We start from the raw sequence: 18,657 nt of genomic DNA on the forward strand, positions 1-18,657 counted from the left end.
CAAGAATCATTGGGCTGATGTCATTAAAAGAGCTGAATTAGACTTGTAATTATTCCCTGATGAGCTCTGCTGTCTATCTGAGAAAGAAGGGTATTCACTTCTGTCCTCAAAATTGATTTACTTTAGTGAAAAAAACAGAAGGGTTGGGGAGAGCAAGAACTTGGTTTTACTGTGCATCTGATAGAATACAAGAAAATAAGTGTCAATAGTGAACAAGATCCCTGCCAGTCAATAGGAGCCATACCTTCTGTTTACATGGCATGGCAGTTTCCCTGAGATCCTCAGCATAAATCCTATCTCCACAGTTCCAGCTGGCTGTCCACTGCTTAGTGCAATAGCACTTCATTAACATGCAAATGCTTGACAGTTATTGGGCTTAAGTACATCTGCATATTTATAAACAACCATTCCAAACCACATCCCCATTTAAGGAAACTGCTTAATGGCACTGAACCTAAAGTCTCTCTCGTATCCATTAAACAATAAGCTGCAGCCAGTACCATATTTGTATGGTACTTTTTAAAATACTTCTCACATAGCTAGGTCGAAAAAATGTGTCAGTTGGCTTGTTCTTTTTTGGCAATCAAACTTTTATCTTTATTAAACCAAATTTTTCTATTGAAAAGGCAAAAAGAACTCAAAAAAAAAAAAAAGTTATACTTTGGAAATCAATATAAGGCAATTTTATTGCAATAGAACACAAACATCCAGTAAAACATATCTAATGTTTTATCCATAATCTGTAAAACATTCAATCAAAATACACAATCTCTGTATTTTCAAAGCAAAGGTTTAAGAAGCATCAGACAACCAATGCACAGAATTGAAAGTTACCCCAAAAATCTACAGACTTAATTTCCTTGTTCACAACAATAATTCTTCACACCTAAGGATGACTTCTATGTGTCCTCCAATGTCACATAATTGAAGTCACATATCAAACCCAACGTAGACACCCCTACTTCTAGCAGCATATTCTATCCAAAGCATCTGGAATTTTAACGTGAATTCCTGTAAATTTGGCCATGAGCTCAGATTTCTGAAAAAATTTCATGAAAATTACTTTTGTGATAAAAATATTAAAAAAAAAAAAATCAAAAAGCAGAACTTATTTTTAAGTGGACAAAAACATGCCAAAACCAGCATGTCACAAACCAGCCATGAAGTATCAGAGACACCTACACGGACATTTTATGCACATGAACTTTAAAACTTGAGTATTTCATTACAGACAAGAGCTGAGCATGAGCTGTACTTGCATGTGTAAAGAAAGTACAGGTGTGAAAGCCAAATGTCCTCTCTGCAGAAACCTAATCTGGACAATCCCTGGACAATAGGGATTACATAAAAAAGCTCCATTGCATCTCCTGCTTCTGGCCCAATATTTACAGAACCAATTTTAAGGACAATAGTGATGAGGAGAAACTGAAATATCTGAAATGCTAGCACAATAATCTGAAGTGTTACATAAATACCACATTAAAATACAGAATCATAAGCATTGCAAGCTTCATTTTGCTCATATTTAGATGTATCTGTATCACTTCATCAGAGTCAAGTATGTTCTCAGCTCTCTTTGGAGTTCTCTAAGAAGCGTCCAACAAATAAGAAGTGAAGTCCTGGAACAGAGAAGGTACGGCATAATAACTACCATTGCACAAAAAATTAACTTACTAGGACAAAAATACAAAAATTTGTGAAACTGAACCTAAGAATTCATGGTGAGTTTCTGAAGGTTGTATTTTTTGGGAATCTTTTTTAGGTTAAGAAAATGTGCAATAAACACAGATATGCCCAAATTAATAAAATATGAAAAAAATTCTAAACAGCACTCATTAAAAACTAAGTATTTTTCATATACAGGAGCTAAATTTGCTTACATATTTCCCATTCTATGTATAGGAAATGCTGCAGATCAAGAGCAACTACTACAGCAACACAGATGCACATATTTTCATTTACACATGGGATGTTGACGCTCAATTACAGGATCATTCCATATACAATTCACATTATATACTATGATCATTCTCAAAATAAAAGAAAAAACATTTTCCTGAGAAGATAAAACATTTTCATAAGAAGATACTTGTATTGGTTTTGTGTATTTAACACAAACTTTGTTTTCTCCACACTTTATTTTTCATAGCTTACAATTAAGAATAAGAATGCACCCAACTAGGACTTCCTTTGTTCCCATTGCCTAAAACCTGGCCCCATTACAGCACATAAAGGTTGAAGGTTGCATTTTAAAAACTCCCAACATATTTTAAATCTCTTCTTCAGAGCCATGCTCAGAAACATTGTCTCACTGGAAGTCAGTGAAACAACCTTCAATGTCCAAACTTTTAATAAAAATATTGGCCTTAGAAGTCTTCAATGCATTTGTAATTTCTGAAAGTTTTACCACCAGCCTAGAACTTTTCCCTCGGGTATACCTTCCTATAAAGACATTCAAAAGGGCAGGGTTTTTATTGAACAAATACTTGACAATGAAAATACTAGAATGCATGGTGGGATGGTTTGTTTTATGAAAAATGGTTTTGGGGTTTTTTGAAGATAAAAAGTTGAATTATGTGGTTTGAGCTGGCCAATGTACCACTTAGGCATTCATTTTCATTCTTATACCAGTGTTGACACAGCTGATGAAATAAAGACCTTATTGAAGGTAATATACTAATGGCATCTCATCATCAGGACAATTTAATTTTGTGGCAGCTTACTGCTAAGACAGAGAGCTGGTTCTTACACAGCCCTTTGATGATGCTTACCTTACATTTCTCCCTCAACCTTCAAATGAGAGAAATTCTACCTACATGAGATTTAATATCAATGTGACAAAACTCAGCTTCACATAAATGATGAACATGGTATATCAGAATAATACCAGCAAAATGGTGTGGGAGATGCAACATCACATCACTGAGATCCTCACTGAGTTTCTTCTTCTGTACCTCAGTGTGTGCTTACAACTCAGCTCTCTCTGGTAAAGTAAAAGAAAATAATGGATCAAAGAGACTGCAAAAAGACATGAGTGTCTCGCACTTGGGACATACCATGACCTCTGAGTCATGTAATACGTGCCCAGTGTGGGGCAAAAAATAAGGACACTGAGTAGACATTTTGGAGTACACTATAGTTAAAACAACTTTTTATCAGGAGTGCCAGGTGGAGAGGTGCTTGGGAGCAGTCCCTTCTAACTGAGGCTGTGCTATATCTGCTCCTTTCAAGCTCCATCACTCTGCTTAAGGATCAATACCAAGGATTTGGAAGATAGATAAGGTCCAAGAAAGCAAAATATCTGCTCTAAAGAGACACTCATTAGTTTCTTCCTTTGATATCAAGTGTTAACCAGAGTTTATAGTCTTTGAAAAGACCCTGAAAAATCATGTTACCCTTTTAGACAAAGCCAGCTTTGAAGAACACTGAGTAAACAATCTCATTTTAAAAATGAACATTCACACTGTGTTGGATTAAGTTCTAGTTTATTTCTATTACTGAACATCAGAAGAAAAAAAAAAAAAGTATGATATATAAGGCACAGACAGGAATCTGAAATACAGAAAGCAGGTCAGACCCAAGGCATATCTGACCAGCATACTCTTACCAGCATAGCACAGCTGATTATTGCCCACTATGTGCAGGATACTTTGAATATGCTAACAACAGAGCAATTTGAAGAAAATCAAAGTTTAGTACTCTTTCTTAGTCTTCTACAAAACTAAAACGTTTAGCTAAACAGCACCCTCAATTACCAAGTGGGTCAGATATTTTTACTTTCAAAGACCTAGTTTCCAGCAAATTAAATTGTTTGGCCTGAGGTTTTGCTTTTCTATAAATATAAACTTCAGTTTTCACAAACAAATGAATTGAAGAATACACACTGTACACCTGGAGGCCTTTACTTTGGGAAGCCTTAGAAGACACTTGCTTTGGATCAGGAACTGGCAACATGCCTGTCAGTTATGGACATGCCTGTTTTTCTCTTCCTATTTTTTTTTAACTCATAATCTTTTCAGATCCCTATACCTGGTAGAAAATTTAAATCTATGCACAGACACTTCGTCAAAATAACTTAAATTTCAATACATACACTCTCTAAGTTTGTTCTGGAAGGACTTTCCTTGCAATTGCACCTAAAAAGCTGGTGTTAGGCTGCAGAGGATCACTCTGCTACTCAGCTGGTGAAGTACCACAGAGAATTGCAGGAAAGAATTAATTATTTTGCCCTCATATCAGGGCTGGAACAGCATACAGTTAGTGCAATTTGCTCTTATACTGCATAAAGGGAAAACAAGACATCAAATAGCTTGTCAGTTTAAAGAGTGTTTTCTCTTTGAGGGGAGGGAGAGGTGAGAAGGGATGTATATGTAAATGAGGTAGAGAAACTACAGAAGAAAAAGATGCAAGCAAATAATTAAAATCTGTATCATAATGCCTACATACAACATACCCACTGAGATTACAGGACCATTATTGATTCTAGCATCAAACTTTTCAATGTTACATTTTACACCTTAATAACTTTCTTTTAAAATATGTGGTTCATGTGTAATCTCCATTCTAGCACAATGGGCCCAAGATGATTTTTCAAACAAAGATAGACTTTTATCAAACAGAAAGTGAAAACTTCTTTTAAACTCTGATCCCAGTTCTTTGATGTGATCCAAGCAGTTGAATGTCTGAAGCCACACCGTTCCATTTCAGCTTGCACAAAACCAGAAGTTCTTCTGCATGTTATGGTGTACACCTACCTAATGAGTGTTTGTAAGAGCTACATGGTCAGGTGTTAAAGACAGATTCACATTCAGGTTTGACCTGAGTAAATTTTGCAATTTTAAGGTGACACTCCTGAAAGTATTTACTTCTGTCTTCAAAGGCAGTATTTAAAAAATGGAAATGGTCCTTTGACGTGGGGAAGGTATTTGTTGCCCAAGCATTTTTACCTGTGGTTTTTTTTCCAATAAAATTGGGACTTTTGACTTGGTAAGAAAGAGGTTTCTTCAAGAAAAGGAAAAGCTGCATCTTTATTAAATCAAAACAGATTTGGACACTTGTCATTCTCCAAAACGCAGATGATTATGAGGACTAAGACAAGAAGCATAAGCTAAGCAATGTTATTTTTTTCTCTTAAGGCTGTGGCCATCTCATATGTCAGACAGGCATGTATATTATGCACATCCAGCAGGGGACAAAGATCAGAAATTTAAAGGAGCTGTTTGTGATTTTGGATGGGATGTGGCACACAGATGAAAGAGCAAACATTTTTCCCCTCAGTTTAATGCTAGCATTAGATTCCTAAATTAAGCCCAGCAGGAAATAAACATCCACCACAGATTTCAAAAGATATCTCACATCTTTGTATTAAAACGTGTTATTTTAAGAGTCCCAAATGTTGCATGTCTGATTTTTATTAAGTCCAGAGCCAACATAGGAAGTGTTATTTGACTTTAGTTTAAAAGAAAGCAGAAAATATCAGTGGGCAATGGGATGTAAATTGCAGGAAGCCAAAACAAAATTGAAGAGTATGAGATAATGGGCCTGATGCTATTATCTGTAGGAATACTAAGGCCACAGGTTTCAAAAATTTGCTTTGATGACCTTGAGAGCTCACTGAGTCTACAGAATATCAAGTTAGCAGATTTTCCAGGGGGAGTGGAGGGACAACAGTCTCAAATTTTTGTCTTCCAAACAAACTGGGGACATGTTTCTGATATGCATTTCTGATTTCCTGCTATGCTAAATACCTACAATGTTGTACTCCAAAGGAGAACAAAATTAAACATCATTCCACATGTTCCTCACACATTTCATGTATGTAGTTCTTGGTGAAAAGAGTAATTCTATGGCCATATACCAATGCAATTAAAAGTTCCAACTCTGAAAATTCCTTATACAAAGTCTAAAACTACCAGGATAGGATTTTGCCCAGCTCAATCACAATACACTAAACTTTTATTTTGGAGTTTTCAGATACAATTTTTTTTCTTTTCTTTCTCACTGTCTTTGATGATGTTTTGGGATTAAAACAAGGAGTAGACAGTTCCCATGAGATGAAAGACATAACTGCAAAAAAACACTTACTCAGATGATTTAAAAAAAAAAAAAAAATCTCTAGGAGCTTGTTATGTATTTATTTAAAGAAACACTCACTTGAAGGGGCTTAGAGTTCAATATTTTAAATAAGTTTCTGCTTTGGAAATAAAATGCCTTTTTTAATTGCCAAGCTGATCAAAATTATAACAGGACATTCCGATGGTAGACTAAATGTATTTTTACAGACAGAAATAATACCTCCAAGTTCTTCTGCAAACAGTGCCAGTAATAAAACCTAAGCTTCTCTCATTTGTGGCCAATTGCAACTCCCAGCAATCCTTACTCCAGTGACACCATTTCAACAAGGTTCCACACATCCCTCCTCCATCAGCTAACTCCCAGCTGGGCACAGAGGCAAATCCTGAGCCCCAGTTCAAGAGGTTCAGCCAACCTCTCAGGCCAGATGGAGCACAGACCTTGTAGGCTCACAAACCTCTCAAAAAGGACTAAGCTATCTTCCTCTTCTAGCCAGTCCCATATTTCATAGCATTTTTATTGCTTTCCCCTTCCAACTCTGCCCAAACCTCCTAAGGTCAAGGTCTTAATAACCTCAAAAGGTTATTGGGTGAAGGGATGAGGCAAAAGAGGTACAGAGGGAGAGAGGGGGGGGGAAAAAAAGAGAGGAGAAATAAAAAAAAAAAAAAAGTCTTGTTTTCTTTGGGAAGTAGGCTCAAGACTTTGACAGAAGGCAGAATTGTGTGCACATGAATGAGCTTTCTCACACTCCTGAGTCAGCTGACCCATAGGAGAAAGAAGACCTTTGGTTTCTGCTCCTGACACCACTTCTGCATGCAGTGTAAGCCAAGCTGATTTATGTTTCCATTTGTGCAGGCTTAGAATAAGTCCATAGTAACTTACATACATCTTCCACATTGTGGACAAGAGTAATTTGTTAGGGATAACAGGCTTTGAGATCCCTGGGTAAAAAATGCAAAGAACTACCTCAGTAGTTTCTAACTCAGGGCCTGATTGGCACCAGCAGATTCACAGACTACTTCAGGTACCTACATTCACCAGCTTGTGTCTCTAAGTTGCAGGTCTCATTTTAAGTTTCTAATACCTGCAAACTTGAGAAATCCACCTATGTGAGATTTTGGCTGTGAGGCTGATGAGGTATTGGATTTACTATGAACTCAGGTTGAAAATTATGCAGGACCTTAAGAAAATGCTGACAAAACCAGAAGCAAATACCAGTTAACATCCAGAACTCATCTCTCACAAAAGGCCAGTGAAACTACACTTAAAGCACCCTGAATGTTTCAACCTACAGGTGTAATAATTTGGCCCATCTTTGCAAAAGATGAGTTCATCCTTTGCAAGTTTTCTGTTCACATACACTTTAGTAAAAAACAAAAAAAATTGTTTGCTGTTCTTTGCCAACTTCAGAATCTGGGAAAGAATGTTTCTTCCTTTCATTAGATTTCTTATCTTGTTAATCTGCTTAAAGTTCATATTTCTCTACAATCCTAAAATGCAGATTTATCCTTTTATATTTGATCCTGTGTTTCATTCCAATCACTAGGCTATTATGCAGGATTTTCCCTCAAAATTTGCCCAAATATTATGAAGCAGTAGCACTATGTTAAATTGTTCCAGAAGTGTGAAATACAGAATTGTTTTTAAACAAGATTTGCTTTTGTTTTCAAAAGCGGGTGTGATAAATAACTGCTATTTATCACACTGAGTGATGTCACTGTATTAACATGGGCTGTGGCTGTCTCTTGGACAGTAGTCTTGCGTTTAAGACATAAAATATACAGTTAAAATACTTTTGAAATTACAAATGCGAATTCAGTTCTCATGGAAAGTCTGGTTTATTTTTAATGCTGCACTGCCAATAGATCTGTCACTGGAAGCAGTGAAATGCTAGAAGTTTGGTATCATTACCTCAGCATATTCAGGAATTTAAACTGATCAAATTATGGAATTTATTTTAAAGCTTCAGCTTAGGAAAGAAGGGAGGAGATGCCCGGGAAAAAAAATCCGTTCCATCTGCAGAGTGGAATTGATTATATGTTCTGGATGGCTTATGCTCTAGGACTATAAAAAATTGCAGGTGACTTTGGTTACTAGAGAAGCTATTAGTCAGCCTGAATTATTGTCTTATTTTTTTGTAGTGTAGCTGCAAATACCTCCCTCTGTTTTCTTTTTCACTCTCAGAATGTAAACATTCAGAGCTATCATGGAAAGGAACATCAAAAGGTTCAACACAGGAACAAGCTATTCCAGAACATAAGATTCCATCAAAACTAAACTTTTATTTTGCAGCTAGTACACAAGAGAAAGTTTACATCTCCTCTTCTATTAGCTGCTCTTAAGATAATTTCATATAAAGATATATATGATACATCAAAATTTCAAAAAAATATCCAAAGACTGTACCACAGTGTCCAGAGAAAGTCTTACACCCTTCATTTGATGCTTACACACCAAAGACCAAAAGGATTCACTGGGCAGCAGGAAACTATGAAAACAGAATTTAAGAAGAGATTAGAATTCTCTAATACTATCATATCTATGTAATGGGAGATACACAGACTTAAAATCAGGTAATTTAGGAAGTCTAACACACTTCATCTTTATTCCAAAACACACATCATAACTAATACTAAAGTTCACTGAAAGAACAAAATAAAAGAAAAAAATATAAACTATTTTTCTTTATTTATTTTTCCCATCATATACTGACATCCAGTCCCTTAGGACTTGACTACACTCTTTCCACAAGATGCCATTCCCTTTCAATACTCTGAATCAACCATGATAGTTGAACAAGTGTACATTAATTATTTGGCCTTACTCTTACTATTCAGTGTGAAGTCCCATGTCTTGTTTACCATGTACTGTTCAAAGCCTGATTTGAACAATGAATTATTCATTTGCTTGTGGGTTTCCCTACAGTGCTCATCACAACATCTGAATGCATTACAAACATTAAGTGACTCATTTTCATTTTGTGTGACGATATGAATGATATCATTGTATGCACATTACAGAAGCAGGGGCATGACACAGGGATTGTAAAGCATTTGTTAATTCCAAGTACACAAATGGAGGCTTGCAGGAGCAAATTTCTTCAAAATACTTACATTTGTCACACCATTCTAGCCAGTTTCAGTAGCACATGTGGATCATAACCAGAGGTGGTCTCATAGCAGGACTCTAGAAAATGAGGAGGACAATCAGAATTCCCTTATCACATGAAAACATTTTGGTTTTAAACTCTTCTGTGCATTAGATGTGATTATTCAAAAATGGAGACAATGGAGGGAAAGAAATTCTTAGAAGAAGCTGTTATACTGCAGAGGTATAAAAGAAGATAAACACAAAAATCTCAGATACAACAGTTGCACCAATGCACAATAGGAATTTTCACTGTGCTGCTCTTTCAGAGACATATTTCTCTGAGATATCAGAGGATATCTCTTTTTTATTAGACATAGGGGAAATGGGGTGATGAAGGATGAAGGCTGAGGTGCCTTCATGCCTTCTTTTCCTGTCTTTTACAGTCAGACCAGTTGATGTCAGGCTGCCCAGCCCCCTGAGCTTGAAGACAGGGAGCAGAATGAAGCCCCCATTTCCCCAAGGGTAAATGTTCAGTGATCTGCTATGCCATTTAGACATGTGAGTTCATGGAGCCAGATGGAATCCACCCAAGGGTACTGAAGGGGCTGGTGGGGGTGCTCACTGAGCCACTTTCCACCATTTACCAGCAGTCCTTGCTAACTGGGACATTCCCATTGACTGGATGTTAACAAATGGGATGCCCATCTACAAGAAGGACCAGAGGAGGATCTGGAGAACTACAGGTCTGTCAGCCTAATCTTGATGCTGGGGAAGGTCATGGAAGATCAGCTTGAGTGCCATCATGCAACATGTACAGGATATCCAAGGGATCAGGCTCAGCCAGCATGGGTTTGTGAGTGACAGGTCTTCCTTGGCCAGACTTATCTCCTTCTGTGACCTGATGATGGGCTTGGTAGAAGAGGGGAGGCCTGTGGATGTCTGGTTGTTAGTAATGCCTTTGCCACTGTTTCCCACAGCACTCTTTCAGAGAAACTGGATGCTAATGGATTGGAGGGGTGCACTGTTCACTGAGTAAAACACTGGCTGGATAGCCAGGCCCAGAGAGCGGTGGTGACAGGCCAGTCCTCTTTAGCATCTTTATTGAGGACCTGGACAAGGGCACTGAGAGCACCCTCAGTCAGTTTGCAGGCAACACCAAATTGATGGAGTGGGAGTCTCAGTCTGGGGGAGGATAGGAAGTCTCTACAGAAGGATCTTGGACAGGCTGTATTGATCGGCTCGGGCCAGTCGTATGAGGTTCAAAAAGGCGAAGCTCTGAGTCCTGCACTTGGGTCACAACAAGCCCAGGCAGTGCTACAGGCTGGAGCAGTGGCCAAAAAGTTGACCGGCAGAAAAGAATATGGACATGCTTGTTGACAGCAGCTGCACATGAGCCAGGGGGTGCCCAGGTGGCCAAGAAGACTAGTGGCATCCAGGCCTGTATCAGCAATAGTGTGGCCAGCTGGAGCAGGGAAGGGATTGTCCCCCTGTACTTGGCACTGGTGAGGCCACACCGCGAGCTCTGCGTTCAGTTCTGGGCTCCTCACCACGAGGGGCTGGAGCACGTTCAGAGAAGAGCAATGGGAAGGGTCTGGAGAACAAGTCTGATGAAAAGCAGCTGAGGGAGCTGGGGGTGTTTAGCCTGGAGAAAAGGAGGCTCAGGGAGTCCTCTATTGCTCACTACAATTGCCTGAAAGGAGGGTTTAGGTAGGTGGAGTTGGTTCACTGCACAGCCAGGAGCACACCAAGACCGCCATCAGAGATTAAAAAAGGCTTGTGACTGTGTGTTTAAAAAATAGGGACCATCTTTAATCTTTCTCCGTTGGATGTAATTCACTCAAACACATCTGACCTCATTTAAATATAATTAAAAGTCTCTACATAGTAGTTGTAGGTATAGTTTCTATTATGACAACTTCTTCCACAGTTTGATCCTTTTCCCAGTGTCTAAACCTGACAAGATCATACAACCAGACCATCTGCCATTTTACTCAGCATTCCAATAAATGGCTGTCCTTACACAGGGTTTACCTTTCTGCAAGTGAAAACAGTTCCAAATGGTGTTAAACTTTCCTAAGTGGCAGATATAAAGACAAAGCTACTGTAGTGGAAAAAATCTTTTCACAATTACTGTACTACAAAAATAAAGGGGCTTCTGCTTCAATTCCAAGAGCCATGGTATTTCCATGAGAAATACAGCTGGATATGCAGGGCAGCACCTGTTTTGTGTTCAGCAGCTGTCACACAGCCCAACAGGCTATTAGTTATAGACCAACAGAGATTTTTCAGAAGTGACCCAGAGCCTGTTCTCAGGTCTCTTACAGACTGTGAACAACTTATTGGAAGATATCTTCTTTCTTGCCTTCAAAAATCTCATTTAGTTACTGTAATCCAATTCAAATTATAGAAGAAGGGCAAGGAGATTTGTCCTATGCACACTTGCAGTGTCTTTCATTCCTTGATGCTAGTTTTTTTCATGGTTTCCCAGATAGCCTGGGAAAGCTCATTAATTCAGTAATCCAAATGAATTTGCTACAAACCCAAATGGCTCCTCTAGTCTTTGTAGAAGTCCCCATTCATCCTTCAGGAAAACAGCGTTCAGCACTAAAAGTAGTGGTGCTACCACAGCAGAAACAGGAAACTTTGGGTTTGTGGCTCTCTGTGAAAGACTTGTGAAATCACCTGGAATGGCTGTCATACAGCTGACAGTATCACTGTCACACACCAGACATCAGTGCCAGATGCACAAGTTAAGTCTGAATTAAGGTCTAGTGTGAGGGTTTTTCCCCTGTGGGAAGGCAGAATGTCTAGGAGAAAAGGTTGTAAGGAATTCAGCAGGGAGGCATATAAGACAGTCTCCCAGCATATGTGTTATCATTTGCTTGACTCCAATGCTTCAATTTCTGTCAGTCATTGGTTTTAAAGTGGCTGAGTTTAAAATGCTAACCACTGCTGAAGTCACAGGCCAGCCATCAGACCACACTGACACCAAACCTGCTGGAGAGGAGACAGCATGGAAGAACTATGTCCCCATGGCCATTTCTGCTCAGGACTTGAGCTAATGCCCAACTCTTACTAATTCATGTCACTCATTGTCGCTGTGTCTTCATATAAAATTTTCTCTCCCCCCCCTTTTTTTTTTTTTTTTTGTCTCATTATATAGCACACTAAACTAGAAGACACTTTGGCTGAAGCAGATCAAAAAAGTAAAATTTGTTTTGGGAAATAAACTTATCTCAAAAATTCAGCTCATCCCAATTTTAATATAATGTACACTCCTAACCCCTCTACAAGCTTTAGGCTTGTTAGGAGACTGTGGGGATTTTCCGAATACCATTTTCTTCTTATGTCTGACTGTTTCAGAAGCAAAGTTGACATGAGTTACCAGTGAGCAAGCCCAGGAAGAAATCAGATCTGAGTACTTCCTGAGTACTCCAGAAGAATGGAGAAACTAAAACAATAAACATGAATTGAGGGCTTTATGAGATCCCAAAGACTATAGGCTATGCTTAAGCCTGAAAGAAAAGAGAAAGGTGAAGTAGTTCAAGACTCAAGAGTGTAAGCTGGTTTACATAAGAGTCACAGTAGGTAGTTTTAACTGGAACACACAAGGGCAAACACAGTTCCACTGTAGCTGTCTATGAAACACCAATTAGTTTAGTACATTCAGATGAAAAATCTGCAGCACAGGCATTTGACAGCTATAAATCATGTAAAAATTGTATTTGTGCTGAAATCTGAATTTTCTGTTACTTTACGTTCACCACAACATTTGTAAACAAAAGAATCTCTTAAAGGAATTCAAATACCTGCTAATTCATAATTGCATAAATAGTTTCACTCAGCACTGGTATTCAGTAATAAAAAAATCATTTTCTAATGCAGTCCTACTCTGACAATAGCATTCATCTCATTTAAATCTTCTATATTACATATATATTTTTCCCTTCAATACATCATTTAGGTTATGGTTTATGTCACAACATCACATAACACAAATCAGCTTCTGCTTAGGGGGATAACTAGAGGATGCAGGAATAAAAAAGGACCATTTCTTTCCATCTACTTAATTTAAAAATTTGTATTTGAAAAAATCCAACAACATTATTAGAAAGCAATTTATATATTGGGCTGTTAATTTGACAAAAAATTGTGTAGGCAGTTAAAATATTGTAAGCAATATCACATGGTTTTAACAAACTACTTGGAAAACTCTTACATAATATCCAAATAAATAAATATGGATAAAATAAATAAGGTAAATACATAAACCTCAAGGGTTGCTAAGTTTGAATACAGTAATTTTGCAATTGTGTTTTAACATGGAGCCTAGGTCCCATGGCTGTGACAGATTGAGCACTACAGAAACTTTACTCTTCCCCTCAACAGGGGCTAGAAGATCACTCTAATGGCTCCCTCAGGCTGGGTTCAAGGAGCAACAGCAACACCATTGGAAAGGCTGCAAAATTTGATACCTTCTTTTGTAACCTACTACCCTCAGGCCAAACTGCAGAGCTTTCACATGAAGGGATGAAGAGAATAAAAAGGAGACTTTTGTCTGTCTTATACACAACAAAAAAAATGGATTTCCAGTCTCACAACAGAGAAAAACACCTTCCTGTCCTGTCACCGGCAGCAAGGCTGTGGCCCTACTCAGTAAGCCCCTGAAGGAAGAAGCTTTTCATTAACTGTGAAAGTATTAACACTGCTAATCCATGAACATTCAAACCACACCAACAGGAATGAGAATGGCCTAAAAATCTTTATTTTTAAATAGAATTTTCAATACATTTTTAAAAATATGCTTATGCATTTTCACTATCTTCTCTCTCCTGAAGTTTTATAATAAAACTCAGTCTTACTGTAAATTTTTTTCACCCCTCTCCCCAAAACTGGAAGTACTTGAAAGAAAATGCGTTTTGTAAAAAGGAGCAGCAAAGCTTCACAGAACTGTTCCTCTCCAGGTGCAAAGATCACAAATATAAACCAATATCTAGAGGCTACAGTGCTAGACTGAAGCTAGACTAAGTGCTTTGCAAAACACTCACTTCATATTTAAATTTTTATTTTTTTTTAAAAGCCAGCCAGTGACTGATTGGAAGAATGCTGGAAATGTGCCAGGTACTCCATTCAAAACACCTTGAAACAAACTGCACTACTGACTATATTTGGAAACCATAAAAAGCTGCAAAACCAAAACCATATACTTGTAAATATATACGTTCAGCCTTCATGGTTTTCAAAGGAAGCAAGTACAGATAAACTACAAGCATAACATACAGTTGGGTATGAATGTGGTTTACATCTGTTACTGGTTAATTAGCTCAAACTTCACTCACAGTGGGGTTTCAAAGATGCAGGGACACATGTTAAATACATGAGACATATTTTGGAACACTGAAGAGTCCTAAAAGTCCCAAAATCCAACTGGTAGGTCTTTCAGCCTTGCAGAAACACCTTGCTTAGTTGGAACACTTAGCGCGTTAGGCATGCAGAACCCTGTCAGGGAAGCTGGATCCTTATTCCAGTTCCCAACCATTTACTCTCGTCTCAAGTCAGTCACCCACATACAGTCTCAATTCTGTCACAGGGAAAGGACACAATGCCACAGACTTGCTCAAGTAATGCACATAACCAAAGCCAGGAGACAACCTATCTCTGTGTTTCTTGATCTTGGTTTTATTTGCACTCAGTAGTCACCATGAGCTTCACATACACACCTTTCAAATCCAGCAAACAGAATTTTCCTGAAGCAGCCTTTGGGAAAAGGCTTTGCAGTTTAACATAAAACACAGTTTCCTTTTTTTAAAAAATGAGTCCATCTATTTTACTATCATTATGAATGTGAAAACAGCAAAACTGTGCTAAAGCAAACTATTAAAATGGTTGTATTATAACTCTAGCAGCTATTTTTTCACTTAGCTAAGAAATTAAAGCTAGCATTAATACATATCCAGCAGAGGACATGCTGGCTACCTGGTCATAATACTAACCTGTGATAAGGATTGTTATAAGGCAATAACTTTCCATCTCCAGAACCTGATTTTCCAATTTTTTGCATATATAAAATAATAGCTATAAAACATCACTAAGACAGAAAGAAAATTATGTATCATCATGATCACCTGGCATCTCCTTAAATATCATTGATATATATCTAAACTTTCAAACAAAAAAGGAAAGATCTGATTGTAAAAGATGGGTCATAGTAATAGCCAATTTTTTTTATTATTATCTTAGAATTCTTCAGAGGTGTTAATTTTGATGCCAGCTCTTTAACCCTAAGAAAATCTTTTATCAGCTGTGTCAGTTGGTATTGATTGTTGCTGAAAAAACAAACGGGAAAAAGAGAAGTTCCCAATACTTGGATCAGGGTTCTGAGAACTAACTATAGGACACTACAATTTATTGATCTCTTTTTACTACAATACTACATCTACATTTCAGAATTGTATCAAGGAGTAACTGTAGAGGATTTCAGAACCAAAAAATAAGAAAATAAAAATACTCCAAAACCTAAAAACAAAAATAGAGTCAGTCAAGAATGGTTCTATTACCTGTTTTTCCATAGAGTCAATATACACATTTTGGAAAGATAATTAAGTGCTGTTTCTTTTTTTTTATTTTCTTTTTTTTTTTTAAAGGCTCACTGTTTTAGATTACAATTCATACTGACATCAACATTCACCCATTTTAAAGGAGGAAGCTACTTTCCTCCCACAGCTTTCCCTCGTGAAGTCACCTGGTTGAGTTATGAAATCCTGTTAGAGAGGTCATTTAAATAAGACATAAATCAATAGAAAAAAAAGGTCAGCTTTCCTGCACAGGTGTCATTTCTATTTATTTTGAGTGCAAACCCCAAAGACCACAAGTTCAGAAAATTTATACTGCAACCCAATCCTCATAGTCCATTGTCAGCTGATAGCTCTTTGTTAAGCAGAGCAAAACCCCCATCAGATCCAGACAGTTCTACAGGACTCCTAGCAAGATTTTTCAGCAATAAGACACAACCAGGCCTCCAAGTCTTGTGTTCCTCCACATAAGCCGGTATGAACTCATCCTTGTGCTACACTCCAGTCATACTCTCTGAACACCATGAGGTCAGATAATTCTGAGCACTCTGGTCCCTAACAGATCTCTGGGCACACCCAGATCACCTCGAAAAATAAATATTTAAGTGCAGATGGAAACATCCATGTACCTAACCTAGCCAGAACAAAGCCATGGTGCCCTTTATTGCCTTCCAACACTACCTTCCAACACAGTGCTCAGTAAGCAAGTGCCCTCCCACCAGACTTTATTTTGCTGTGTTCATTGACTATGAAGGCTCAGTGTTAGCAGGAGGGAATTACAGGCACAGCAGACAAATGAACTGGGGGAAAAAAAACCCAGACTTACTTGTCTCCCAGGACTGAGCAGGTATGACGAGGTGCAGAGCTGCAGGTGCAGCGGCTGCACTGTCATACACTGTTAGATGCGCAGCCTGCTGGGCAAGAAGCTGGAGGCAACACAAAGTTCCAAGTCACGGCAGCCAGCAGGTGTACCTAGAAACCTCTTAATGCTTCTCACTGCTTCAGTCAAAAGCAGGAGAGATATCTTGTCCCACAGCATTCTAAGCCTTAGATCTTAGCTGTGATAATCTAACAGATCATTTGTTACTTCCTCCCCTTCTCCATGCTCCCTCCCTCACAGCAAATCAAATTGTTTCAACCCTGTAACACATATCCTATCTCACTAGAAGGACAGATATCTATACGGATGCAATGTTTATTCGAAATCTCAACAGGATAAAGGTGTTGTGGTAACAGAATGGTTTCCTTTCCTCACAGAAAGTGGAAAGACCCACCAAGTATTCAAAAGCTTATCACAAATCTAATAAAAATGATATTAATAAAATAATAATTCTGATCACTAGTACTGGAAATTTTACCCTCGTCCCAAAACAATGTATTTCTGCTGAAATCTTTCTGAATCCGAATGCTACTTGCTGAAGTATCATTAATATGCTTCCATCCAGTAGCACAGGAAATTAATTGTATCTGGTCTGCATGGAATTCTAAAAATTATGCACATATTTATCAGTCTTGTCCTACATGCATAAATCTACCTTTACAATTTCTGGAAAACACTGATAAACACTGCTTAGGAGACAAGAAAAGTACTAAGAAAGAAAAGCAATGAATTTACACGGGAATTTACTGTGTCTGCAGGTCATACAAGTGAATGCAATTTTTTTCCCACAATTAAATCTATGGTGTTATCAAGACAATCAGTTTATTTTAAGACTGTCAACCCAATATATAAATTTCCTTTTGTACTTGAAATGCCTTTATCAGATAAGATAGCTTTTGTTTAAACTGCTATTTTCAGCCTTTGCTTTGAGGATTTTGAATATACACAGTGAAGTAACTTGAGATTTCCTACCCTGTTTTAAAATGTGTTTCTTCTGTCTGTTTGTATTTTGTAATTTCCTGTCAAATAACCTCACCATAACTAACTTTCCTTGCTCCAACCCACTACTTTTTTTTTTTAAAGCCATTCCCACTTCCTGAGGATGGTAATAAAACACTGATTACATTCGGCTGTTATCTGTCTTTTCTTCCCCTGCTTCCCCCTCTCTCACTCCCTTTGTCAAAGCCAGCACTCAGGTTTCAGCTCTTTACGGACTGAGAGAGGCACATAACCAGGAGAGGAAGCAAATCAGACTGCAGGAATCCAGTTTCATTAGAGTTTATTGGGTCAATCACCAGCTGGAGCAGAGCCAGACAATTAGGCTGTGCAGCCCCTGGAGTCTGGATGCATGGCTCTCCTTCCAGAGCCGAGCGTGCTCCCCATCAGGGCGCACATCGGCACCGTGCCTGGCTGGCTATTGCGGCGTGCAGGACAAAGAGGAAAAACCAAGCAGCAGCACCTTGCTGCTCCAGATCAGTTACCACTAACTGGAGAAAAAAAAAAAAGTTTGTTTGGCCAGTTTTTGCTTCATTAAGCATGGAGTTGCTGATATTTCCAATTCTCTCATTGGTTTTTGCCAATTCCTACCAAAAATCCTGTTTCTTAAAATATCACACAGAGCCCATAGACTACTCAACTTAATCTGAAATTCGTTAACCTCTTCTATTTGTCTTCAACTGCACATTTCTGTTTCAGCCGAGCTTAGTCCCCACATACTGCTCTCCCTCTCTCACTCTGTTCCCCATTTTCACTACCGAAGTCAGCCCTACCTATTTCGGCAGTTCTTCTTTTCCTCCTTTCCCTTGTTTGCAAACTTGTTGCAAGCACAGGCTAAAGCCACTGCACTCGCTTCCTCTCTTCCAACTCTATACTGGATCATGTCCAGCCCAGTTTCTGCTGTTTCCCTTTGAATGAAAGTGCTTTCACCACGGTAATTCATGATCTCTTCTTGGGCAAATTTCAAGGATCTCCCTCCTACATGGCCCTCCTTTTCATATTGCTGGTCATCATCCTCACTCTGACATCTTGTCCTCACTGAATTTT

At 38.3% G+C, this 18,657-nt stretch overlaps 1 long non-coding RNA gene across 1 annotated transcript in view; it reads right to left on the reverse strand.

Moving 5' to 3' along the window:
• Positions 1-1,503: 1,503 nt before the first annotated feature.
• The window catches only part of LOC121347824, a 164,405-nt gene continuing 147,251 nt past the window's right edge, over positions 1,504-18,657 (reverse strand). Inside the window, exons 5-6 of the long non-coding RNA XR_005954285.1 lie at positions 9,186-9,258; positions 1,504-1,619 (exon numbers count right to left, since the gene is read on the reverse strand). This is a non-coding gene — a long non-coding RNA (uncharacterized LOC121347824). The remainder of the gene's footprint in view (positions 1,620-9,185; positions 9,259-18,657) is intronic.

The sequence above is a fragment of the Onychostruthus taczanowskii genome, unplaced genomic scaffold (genome assembly GCF_017590055.1).
Source record: "Onychostruthus taczanowskii isolate IOZ18803 unplaced genomic scaffold, ASM1759005v1 scaffold94, whole genome shotgun sequence".
Taxonomy (NCBI): Eukaryota; Metazoa; Chordata; class Aves; order Passeriformes; family Passeridae; genus Onychostruthus; species Onychostruthus taczanowskii.